Here is a 10,969-nt window from a genome sequence, read left to right on the forward strand (position 1 = left end):
TCTAAACACAAGATAGGGAACAGGGGAATAGAGACAGTGCAAGGAAACAAAAAGACCATAATGCTATCCTGCCTTGTCATGAATTGGATAATTCCCCCATGACTAGTTGATGGGCAGTGGATTGCTCAGTGGGAGGAAACGGATCTGGAGTCAGTTCTGTGAACCTCATTCTCTCATTTGTAAAATGATGTTGTGAACATCTGGCTCACACATGGAGCGTGACACTTGGCTCGGAGTCTTATAAATGTTTTCAGATCCTTGAATGGCTGTTGCTGAAATGTGAAGGATCATCATTAATGAAATATGCAATAACACTGACGGAGCATTTGTGTTTGCTGCAATTTGTAACTATGTTCTAACATTTGTTAACGAATGCTATTGTGGGCTGCAGTGTGACCAAGGAACACTTGAGGATAAACACCACCAAGTGTTTGTTCCTGGGTTGTGCTACTATTTATCACTGCAGGTGTTGAAACATATCATGTTGTGCAGCAAGGCTTTAAATGGGTGAATAGGGTAAGAGAGGAGACTTAGCTACTGCTCCTTCCTTTTTGTTTTTTCCATCTGCTCTGCTTACATTAAACACAGGCAAATGCCACAATTGGCTGATCAAAGATCTACTGTGTTGGAGAGCTGAATATCTATATGACATCAGAAGAATCTCATCATTTGGCTAGGCATTGGCTTTAGACAATGCAGCTCGTGGTAATGAAGGTATACCCATCAAGAGGCCTGAAGAAGAAGCAAATGTTTACACATAAGCTGAAGTTGAAGGAATAGAACAAAGATTAATCAAACAAAGGCAGTGGGAGGCCAGCATGGATGAGTATGGGGCCCCTAACTAAACTCAGCAAAGAAGTGAGGTGTAGAAGAAGGACATCCAAAGGCGGGTGACCCAGGAGCTGCCGTCTGGTGTTGCAGGGCTAGGATTAGAAAATCAAGGCTGACCTGGAGTTGAATCTGGTATGAAATGTGAAGGGTGACAAGAAAGGATTGTGTAAGTGCCTAGACAGAAAAAGGAAGACGAGGGAAAATGCCAACTAGCTGCTGAATGTTGCTGGTGACTTGTTGACAAATTGCCTGAAAAACATTGCTTCAGTCTTTACCAGTAAGACCGGCCTCAGCAATTCAAAGCTACTAAGACCAGGCAGAAGACTTGAGCAAGGAAGACCTACCTTATGGTTAGGGATCACCTAAGCAAACAAGTCCCACAAGTGCTAGAAAATGGTCCGTCTTTCATACAAAGAGAGGTTGAGCAGGTGGTTCTGTTCGGCCTGGAGAAGAAAAGCCACAAGTGGATTTTATCTGTATGTATAAATACCTGAGGGCAGGTGAATGAAGGAGAGTGAGACAGTGCTTCTCAGTAATGCCTTGTGACAGGGCAAGTGGTGATGGGCTCAAACTGAAACACCATTCCCTCTGAATATCAGGAAGCACTTCTCAACTATGTGAGAGTACTATGTGAGTGATCAAGTACTGGCAGAGATTGCCCAGACAGGTTGTGAAGTCTCCATCCTTGGAGACGGCCAAAAGACAACAGCCATGGTCCTGGGCCACTGGTTGTATTTGGCTGTGCTTTGAGCAGGGGATTTAGACCAGACGATATCAAGAAGTCCCTTCCAATCTCAATGATTCTGTGATTCTGTTGTTCCATTGCGAGGTCCCTACTCCCTCATAAGTTGACATGGGCTCATGAGCAGTCTCTGTTCTGCCATACCTTCTCAAGCCTTCTTGCAACTTCTCTGCATGTGGTGCTGACTCCACTGCTGCGATCTAGTATGTTGTGTTCACATTGACTCAGTTGTTTCTTATTTATTTTCTGACTGCATCTCCCATGTTCTTACGATTGGTTTGTATCCTGAACTTAAGGCTGCTTGACTTCCTCTGGAACCCCCCCCCCCAAAAAAAAAAAACCCCAGAAACTGACTTGCTGATCAGGCACATCTCATTAGAAAACTTTCACAGACAAAAGTACTCCTTATTCTGCTCTTAGCTGAGGGTTAAATCTTATCCTCTTGTAATTGTTGCATTGCATCAGCTACTGCTTTTTTCTTACTCTGGTCTTTGTGACCTTCAGGATGTAACCAAGAGAGCTGATGGTGCCTTGGAGCTTTGGAGTTGAGAGCAGTGGACATGCCACCTCTCTTGCTCACAACCGATAGGCTTAGAACAATGTATTGACCTGACTGTTCCTCCAAATCTGAGTGTCTCAGCTTTTCAGCTTTGTCTCTTTGTGCTTGTGAGGTGGATGTTAAAGCTCTAGCCTGTTATAATCTGACCTGATGTCAATTCCTCTTTCTGAACTCCACTAAGGCCTTATAATTCAGCTGTACCAGTTCCTTCCTGTTCCTCCTGCCTTTCCCTCTGCAGCAAGGGAGCTTGCTCAAAGCTTGCTTCTTGAACAAGCTGGCCGATATGTTATGGCTCTTTTATGTTCTGTATTTCAGCCTTCCATGTGACATTCATACTGAAGCTCAGAGCTTATAGTGAGTTGTCTTTTAGAAAGCAGCATTTCTGTTTTCCCTTTAGGGTAAGTCACCCTCATCCCCGCTACTTCCTACGTTTGTTTTCTCTCTGGTCTTCCACACTGAGTCACTCCTGAGAGTGACTGAGAGTCTGCAGTGTTCCTCTCCCAGCAAACTGTCCTCTGTGTGTTTCACTTTGCTCTTGTGTTTTCCCAAAGCTGCTACTCTGCACTGCTAAGACTTTCTGAAGGTCTGATTTTTCCACTCTCCCTGGACCTTGCAGCCAGTGTCTGTATCCTTGAAGTATGTGAACTGTATCACTTGTCCTCCAGAACAGGCTGCTATCTTTCCAAACTCAATTTCGGTTCTCCCAGCAAATCTGTTGCACATAGTAAATCATAATAGACAGTAATTTAAGTTAGCATCTCCAGAGTATTAGGCAGACTTATGCAAGATCCTTTTGCTTGTCTTGTGGCTACTGTGACTCTCCTCTGTTATCCTCTCCTGGTTACTGTTATCTGGATCCACTGTACTTTTATTGTCCTTCTGCTACAGCCAGCCCTGCAAAGAGAGCAGGCTGATCTTAGGGAAGAAATTTCTTCAACTGTTTTATTCTCTCTTACCGTCATGGATTGCGTGACACTTGACATGGAAATGTCTAGATCTTGTGGCATGAGTAACTTTTACTCCTGGGTGGTGTGGAAGCGCTGTGTTGAAAAGTTTTCACCAGGACATGCTTCGAAAGCATTTTTTTCTGCCTTAACATTTTTTTTTCTTCAGTCAGTATAATGGATATCAGGCTGGAATGAAATGGTGAGGCAGCTCTGTGGGTTTAGCAAATGCAATACTCTGCAAGTATTAGTGTGTCATAAAGACTGCTTTATTATATGCAGAATGGGTAAGGATAATCTTTTATTGAAGCGCTGGATAGAATTTTTCTCTTCTTTCCTTTCTGTATAGTTTCCTTTGAAAACCTTGTGGTATTCAGCTGAGCCAGACCAGAGTGCACTATGAGAGGTTCCTCATCGTTCTAGGGCATCAAATAGTTTATATCTTGGGTAGACTGAAGCAGAGACTGAAATAGTGCTGGAACCCTTGTGCTACCAGGATGCTGCTATTGGAATATTCTGTGTGCCAGCAACTTGTCTTGGAAGTCTGATCACCATTAGTACAGCAACTGAGAAACAGGAGCAGGAGCTGACTGTCCTAAGGACTTACAGCTTCCTGTCAGTGCCTCGTTTTTGCAACCTTGCCTAGAGGTTCTTCTATAGATCTTGCTTGCTTGCTGTCAGTTTTTTCATTATCATTTAATAGCTTTCTCCTTTTCAGTACTCCAAGCGAATTTTGAAGTGTGCCCATTTTGATAGCTAGGATTGCTGAATGCAAAAGATTTTTCAGTTGGAGCATTTTCCCCCTTAACCTCTTCCTTCATGCTTGTATCGAACGCTTCTGAACTCTCCTTGTTGCTTTCAGTCCTTCACTTGTTTTGGCTTTGTGTGACATCCTGTTCCATGTGAAGGTGCTAAACCAGTGGAAAGGCAGTCCTCTGGTTCCATAGGGCAGGGGCTGCTGAATCTGACCTTGAACTCATGCTAATATAATGAGAATTTCTGTCCTTTCTTTACTTGCTCTTCCTCTGAAGGATCCAGTTACTTTCAGTGCCACTTTGACTGCATGCAGCCACTAACTTCCTGAGTATGAGATCATTTAATGATGACAGCAGATGTATAAAATAGGGCTAGTACTTTAGTGGTAGTGTAAACAATGGAGACTTATTTGGCTCTTAAGACTGTCAAACAGGAGATATAAAGCACTGTTCTTCCACAAGCCATAGAAGTCTACAGAAATAACTGGTCAGAGACAGAGAGAAGGCTGTAGAGGAGGCTACTTCTGAAGAGAACAGCCTGTTGGCCGCCTGCACAGCCCAGGCTGGCACAGCAAAAGGATGGACACTTCCCTGTTTGTCTGCAGCACTCTCTACTGTGCACTCCAGGGCAGATGCTCGTTGCAGCATGTCCTGAGTTTGAAGGGTTAATATAACAATGTGAGCAATTCCAAATTAGTATGCATGATAATACAGCTAGCTCTTCTGCTGACATATGTAATCATAGACCTGAGATCAGGGCACCTTCCCTTCAGTCAGACATGGTGATTGCTGGTACCAGTCACAGGTTATAAACTAATTTTGGCAGTTGGCCATAAAACTGCTCCTTTCAGTGAGACACAGAGGCGTCTGGTGTCAGCCTGACACAAACCATTTGACCAGAGAAAGGCCTCTCTCCTGGTGGGATTGCAGAAGGGCTGATGCTGTTAGCGAAGGTAGAAGTTTAGAGAGAGGGGCTCATAACCCTGCTCTAATAAATATTAAATGCCTGTTATCAGGCCTGATGTTTGCTTTGCAGCCCAGCTTTTTAGCCTGCTTTGGTGGTTATTCAGTGAAGGCAACAGGTTTATCAGCAAGTTCAAGCATGTTTGGACTGCAAGGTCTCTCCTGGTGTCTGGCACGTGAAATTACCCTAATCTGCCGTTAATATCCCTCTCTGTACTCTGGTTGCCATAACACACCATCTCTGCCCTGCACATTTGCTTACTAGAGGCTTTAATCCCCTCTCCATCCCTATAAACGCTACAACATACTCATTTTTCCCCCATCAGTGCGGACATTTGGCAGGATTCCAGAGCCTGCAGGATCAAATGGCAGAGGAGACTGCGGCTGTTTTTCTGGGGAGCAGGGCAGGCCATGGTTATATGGTGAAGGGCAGTCCAGGAATGAGCGTGGTTGTTGTTAGTCCCTGTGCCTCCCAGAGTGGCATTCATGCCAGTGGCTGACAGTGCCAGCCTGAAGGCTCAGTGTGCCTACAGGAGCTCTTAGGCCAGAAGGTGGTAGAGCCTGGGCATGGGGCACCGGGATAGCAGAGAGGTGTGGGATCTCCATCATTGGAGTTCTCCTAGACTTGAATCAGACAAAGGCAATACAATCTAGTGTTGGTGATGGTCTGATCTTGTGCTTAAAGAAGGAATAGCATCTTTCAAAGAACCTTCCAACCAACACTTCTAGAGTACTCTATTTCCTTTGCAAAATGCATCTTCTGTTACTGGATCTCCATCCTATCCCCTCCTGCTTTTGCTTTCTCCCATTGTTCATTCACATTCAAAATGAAATTCCATCTGTTTTCCACCTTGACTTTCTATCAACTTCAGTTGCTTTTTGGACTCTCAAGCCTTAACCGTTAGCTATAACATGTAGCTTACTGTGTTACTGCAATTTGTGTTGACAGGACAAGTGGAAACGTTTCCAAAGTAGAAGAGGGGAGATTTAGTTTGGACATAAGGAAGACATCTTTTACAATAAGGGCGATGAGGCACTGGCAGAGGGTGGTGGATGGTGGATTTCCTGTCTCTGAAGACTTGCAACATGAGGCTGAGCACCTCATGGAGCTGTGGGTGTCCCTGTTCATTGCAGGAGAGTTGGACAAGATGACTTTTGGGGGTCCCTTCCAAACAGTTCTATGATTCTATGATTTTAATCTGAGTAGTGGGCACTGGAGAAAGAAAGCCACTGAAATGATAAGGAATCTGAAATTAAAAGGGCAGTTGTAACAGTCTTCTCTACTCCAAAGGACTCTTTTGGTCCCTGAATCACCACGTGTTCAGAGGATCAATATCTTGATATCTTGGCTTTCGAAAGATCAGTGTGCACATGTCTCTGTTTACTGAGCTGTGTACTTCTAAGAATTCTGTTTCATTTCTCATATCCCAATCAAGGATTAAGAGCATGGTGGTAATTGCTGTTGGTGCGTGTCGTTTCAGCAGCTTCATAAAAAGAAGATAGAGGAAAAAAGATCGTATTGTTGATGATTTTTTTTTTTTCCTTCCTACTCCTTGAGAAGCCAAAACAAACCAGTCTGGAAAGTAGCAATGTGTTTTATTAAAAAAACCAAAACAAACCAAAACAAATAAACAGACCAAAGCTAAACAGAACCCCACCAAAGCCAACAGGTTGTGAAGGAAGCTTCATGTTTGAACGCAATTGTGCTTGTCTGTAGTAGGACACCTGGAAAGTATTTTTTGTTGTTGTTTCCCTCCTTCCTTCTGGCAAGGTAGATTACATTTTTCTTTCTAGCTTGGGGTGTATGGCTCTTGGAAGGCTTGGGAGATCTTGTTCTCTGCTGCTAATGCAATAGTGGTGAGTCCTGGCCATTTCAGCCTAGAGCTGCTGGATGTGCTCTGTTGAGAAGATCACTGGCTCATAGGACTCTACACCAAATGAAAGTTTTTCCACATAGTGTCAATAACTCATTGGGAACAGGCTGAACTATTTGAGAAACGATGCTGTGTTCTGCCAGAAGAGGTTGGTTTGGATCATTATAGCAGGTCATCAGAGAACAATGGAACTGGAAAGTACAGATTAAGCCAATGCTATTCCCACTGTATATACGTTGTGCAAGTAACAATGTTGTAGAGGCACAGGTAGAAAAGACTTTTCAGACTGTAGGCAACAGAAACTTCAGACAAAATCGCTCAGAGGCCCAGGCTGGTCCAAAACAACAAAAGGTTATTTTGGAGCTGGTGGGGTGGGTAGGGACCTCTTTCTTGTCTCCCAGGAGCAACAGACTTTACCCTTGTTTATTCGTTTAGGTGAACTTGAGTAGTATGAACCTTTCCAGACATATTGTCATGGGTTTTTTTCAGCCACCCATCCAGTGCCATTCCTATCAATGTGAGATAGCTATACAAACTGGTTGTCACTGCACCCTGATCCGTGGTCCGAGCTTATCTGGTTAAATTCCTTGCTGTGGGTTTTCCCACACAATATGTTCTGGGAAATTCACTTTGTGTGGATGTGAGGAGGGGTTTGGGGGCTGTGACTCCTCCGAGGAAGAACCTTAACTTCAGTTCCCTACTGAAGAAGGATGTGGTTGTCATGAAGAGAAAATGGCTCTGAGCACTTTACAGCTCTCCAGTGAGCCTTTTGGTGTCATTACTGCAAGGAACCTTGGCTTTATCTCAAGCTAAAGCATAGCTCAACCATTAAACTGTGTCCCCGCAATGCAGACAGTGGTCTGATGAACGTTTGTGTATTCTTTGATTTGAGGAGATGGCACTGGTGCTCAGGTAGAAAACTTGGTTGTGTAGGCTGCTGTCTGCACTTCATCCATACCAGCTCACTCTTAGACAAGGTGCTGCATCTGCCATGATATAAAACACTTGGATTATGCCTAGACCATGCTTCCAGGCCTGCTGTTTGTTTCTGGCTTCTCCCCACATCCTGGATTCAGCAGATGGGAGGATCTCAGATCTGTTGGCCAGGTGCACTGTCTCTAGGTGAGCTCAGGATCCTGCTGTATTGATGTGATCAGTTAGCATGTTCTCACAATGCCCAGTTCATTTTCCAGGGCTTCCTGAGCTACTGGTGACCTCTCCTGGGGCCTGAGCTGGAGCTCATAATGTTCACTTGGCCTCCTTTCCCTAGACTTTTCAGGCAATCTGCTGGAGGCCTGTGCAGAGAAATGAGTCTCAGTGCATTGATAGGGATGTAGGTAGAAGGAAAGCCATGTGCACATTCTCCAGAGCTGGGAGATATCTCAGGGGTCTGTCTGTTGTCCCAGAAGCTGTTGCTCATTGAGATACATCGACTTATCAGGTAGCACATGAGTACACTGTCTGGAGGACAATGATAAGCAATATGGCAGGATGAGACGCAGGTAGCTTCAAGAATTCCCAATGCCTTACAGTAACAGGGGTTTGTACTCCTCTGAACTGGAAAAATTGTTTCTGTGATGTATTATCTCAGTCTTGGAGTCTTCTGCTCAGACCAGGAGATATTGCTCCTGGTGAAAACAAAGACCTTGGTCAGTCTTTCATTCCAAGGCAAATTGTGGTCAGCTCTGCAGGTGGACTGTCTATTGACATTGGAGTCTGGTACTGTGGGGTGAATTGAGCAGGTTCCTGGTTGGCCAGGAACTGGAAACACATGGAGAACTAGTGGTAGCTTTCTAGAGCTAAATTCAACACTAATGAGAGTGTGACAGGAAAAAGGACACAGGCTCATCCTCGTTGACTCCTCAGAAAGTTTGATCCTGAGATTCTTAGTTATTTCAGTTGGCCTATGAGAGCAAAGTGATATCATGGTAAAGGAATTACTAAGCCAGAACTGCTGCCTCATGTAAAGTTATTCAAGTATATCTCATGATATATTTTTATATGTCAGTAATTGCCATCCATACCCAGATTGCCCTATTTACATTTTCTTGTGGTGCCATTACTTGTTCATGCAGGAGTGTTTTCCCTAGGGGAGTCATCATATAAAAGTAAAAGACACTGAAACGTGTCATATATAACCCCTGCATTTTTTTTAACTGGCTTGCATGCAATTAGCATAAATACTTTAGCATTAGAAGCTTCCTATTGGAAGAGATTGAGTGGATTTGAAAAGGTTATGAATGTCATTGGAACTTAGAGAGGAACTCACATCAACACTACAGGCAAGGGTGAGCAAGCAAACTGAGGAGGACAAGCAAGGGAATGTTGTAGTTTTCAGAAGATTGTAAGAAAATCATTGAACTGAATTTAGCTCCGAAGCGAATTGGACACATCCTAGCATATTTGTCAGGGAGCAGTAAGAGAGTGTTTATTAGACTGCTTTCTCAATGGTGCTGATGATTCCTTTCTGCTTTCTCAGAGGCTGTTAAGCCCAAACAGTCCCTTTCTGCACAGAGTTGTTTGTCTAGTAAGTGTGTGCATGTAAGTGCTGGGCCCTGGACAGTGTTAGTCCAGCTGGGTAAGAAAGCAGGCATTAGAAGATGTGCTCCCATTGAGCTTAAAACAGGGAAGAAGCAAAAGACACTATAGGGAAAGGAGAACAGGTCTCTGGAAACAAGCATGATTTGTGGAGAGATGCTGTAATTCTGTGGGTTTCCGTTGGGAAGGATAACGGACTTAGCAGAGGCCATATAGACACTGAGGGAGTAGTGAGGCACTCTCTGAAGTTGAGAACTGTCAGTGTGGACCATCTCATTTTGTTGCAGTTCTGGGGTGACAGGTTTGCACTGACCATGCAGTCATCCTAGTGGTGAGCAAACCTCAGTTGTCCCAGCTGGGAGCCCAGTCCAACATCGAAATGGCATTCTCTGTTCCTTAATCCATTATACGTCTCCCTGCACCTGCAGGTCTGCCTCATTGGTCCAGGTGCATGTTCTACCTGGTTGCACGGGATTGCAAGGTTACAAACTACACAAGCAACTGAGATACTGAAAAATTGGTCTGTAGGGTCGGGCCCAAGTTCCTCCCTTTGTAGCTGTATTGACTTTGGTGTGTTGTGTGGTGGGTAGGCGTGGGAAGAAAGTTATTTCAAAATTTGTCTTAGAAGAAACTGTTAATGAGCATTGGGGTCAGCGGAGTCTGGTTTGTGATAAGCATTGAAATTGGTCCTTGGGAATTTTCCCCATCAGGTAGATTGTTGTTCAGGGCTGTGTGGGCCAGTAGCGTAGCTTTGCAGTTAACAGCTGCAGCAGCTTTAATCTCTCTGCTCTCTCTTGTTCCTCTCTAGCACACTGCCAACCTCCTGTGCTGTTTCTTGTACCCTTCCTCCATCTGCTGTTTCCTTCCCTTAGCTCTGTAACATGCCTTTTCCTTTGGCTTTAGGTAACTCCTTTTTAGGGGGAAAGTCTCCAGTCACAAAGCCTGTTGGCATTTCTGCAGGGTAACTAAATCCTTTGGGACTTGTTGGAGGCATCGTTTTTTTCTCTTCTGGAGTATTCTGGTGACTTGCAACAGGCAGCCTCACTAACTCAGTGACTAGTGGGTTTAGAGGCTTCCTGGTACCATGAAGGAAGGACCTTGGGCCTGGCTGTCTACCACCACATGTGCTCACATTGAAGATCATTCTGACTGCCATGATCCTATTTCTGCCCTTCTTCTTAACAGAGGCTGTAATTAGACAGGACTGTCAGAAGTTTCTGTGAGGGGAAATGCAAAGTAGTGCACAGACCACACATCTTATTTAGTCCTGTTTCTTTGGTTAAAAGGCTGAAATGTTTTTTTCTGTTTTCTAGAAATGCAACGTTCTTCCTTATCTGAAGCAGGTCCAACAATTACTGTTGCTGTTCAGCAATGCAGAGCAGTGCTGCCAATAGAGGGAAAGTCTTGAAACACCCCAGTAAATCAAGGGGAGTGTGTGTGGCAACTGAGCAGGGGGGATAAATGCAATTTGAAAAGGCCCAAAACCACGTCCCTGTTATCGGTGAGGCACAATCTACTTCCTGTTGGTCTTCATGGTCTAACAGTGTAGTAACAGTGGCAATCCTGTTACTGCAGAAGTGCTCTGGATCCTGGTGCACGTGCATTTTGTTTCCATACTGGAACTTGAAGCCTTTGAGGTCTTGCTACTGGATTAGTAAAATGTTTGCTGCAGGGGTTTTCTGCTTCATACACAAATTTCTGTGCTACATGCCTGAGTAAGGATTTCTGCTCCTGACCAGTTTCAGTAATAGATAGCATGTGGG

This window comes from Meleagris gallopavo, chromosome 15 (genome assembly GCF_905368555.1).
Source record: "Meleagris gallopavo chromosome 15, MGAL_WU_HG_1.1, whole genome shotgun sequence".
Classification (NCBI taxonomy): domain Eukaryota; kingdom Metazoa; phylum Chordata; class Aves; order Galliformes; family Phasianidae; genus Meleagris; species Meleagris gallopavo.